The following is a 1,407-nucleotide window of genomic DNA, read 5'->3' as shown; positions in this document are numbered from 1 at the left end:
CGGCGGCGGCGCCGTCCGTTAGGGGGGCCACGCACCAGAGACGCGTGCCGCCTCTTCGGACATGCCACAACACCACCCCGCATGTATGAGGGCCCGGTACGACGCTCCGGTGGCATTGCTACCCCCCAGGCCCCCCCGTGCCGCCTAACCCTGGAGCGGTTGACCACGAGATCTAGCCTTTTGACTTCCCACGGACGGGCTTTGACCAGTGGACCTCTCCACCCGGTTGTGTTAGGTCGGCCCAGAGGGACACCCGGGAGCAACATCCGGGCCAAAACCACAGCTACATCCACTCCGTGTAGACCCGACGCGTCCGTTTCCCTCCTCCAGGTGCCGGCGGCGGCGCCGTCCATGAGGGGGGCACACCGCGGATGTGAGGGGGGTCACTCTCTGGAGACGGGTGTCGGGCGTTTGCAACTGCCACAAAACTTCTGTCGGCATAGCTGTTTTTGATTTTAATAAAATATAAGGATCTATATTTAAAAGAACATGACCGCACATTATTAACGTGCTCGAAAAAATACAAACTATGACATAAAAAAGCATTAAAAAATACAAAACTTCTGTCGGCATATATATATATTCATAATATATGAAAAATATACAAACTACATATATATTCATATGTTTGTTTATATTTAACATGCTACATGTTAGTTGATATAATAATACATAAAAAAGCATTAAAAAATATGTACGAAAAAAAATCTAACTATGCCGACGGCTAGCCGTCGGCATAGATCCGACCAGCGTGCCGCGGATGACTGACGTGGCAGATATGCCGACGGCAGCCGTCGGCATAGGCTCTGCACGGTGCGGCCTGGATCGATGACGTGGCCTGCGGACCTATGCCGACGGCCCCCCGTCTCGGCCGTCGGCATAGATCTGACGCCGTTAGCCATGGGGTGGCCGGGCCCCACGGGTATGCCGACGGCCTTTGTAAGCCGACGGCAGCTGTCAGCGTATATGTAGCTAGGCCGACGGCCATTCTATGCCGACGGGTGCCGTCGGCTTATCTCTGCGTAACCCGACGGCCTTTGTACGCCGACGGCCAGAACCAGGCTGACGGCATATCTCCGAAGAAGCCGACGGGGGCCGTCGGCATTGTTTTGGCCGTCGGGGTATGGCCCTGTTCCGGTAGTGATGATGCTCCCTTTAATGCAAAACTACATGGATAATGGTTATCGATATCACATTCAAACAAACTGAAGTTCAAGACAGAGACAGGTGCACGCATGTCAACCAATAAACCTATGCGCTAGCATAGATCAACATTATCAATGGTCCAACCACACATAGCTTATCCAGCAACATGCACGCAATATAAAGTAGAATATTGACTCCTAATCTGTAAATCAACCCTTACATGACATATATGAAGGATGTAACCATTTCAGTCAGCAATAA

Source organism: Triticum dicoccoides, chromosome 1B (assembly GCF_002162155.2).
Source record: "Triticum dicoccoides isolate Atlit2015 ecotype Zavitan chromosome 1B, WEW_v2.0, whole genome shotgun sequence".
NCBI classification, from domain to species: Eukaryota; Viridiplantae; Streptophyta; class Magnoliopsida; order Poales; family Poaceae; genus Triticum; species Triticum dicoccoides.
The sequence above is the reverse complement of the archived record's forward strand: the minus strand, read 5'-3'. Positions refer to the sequence as shown.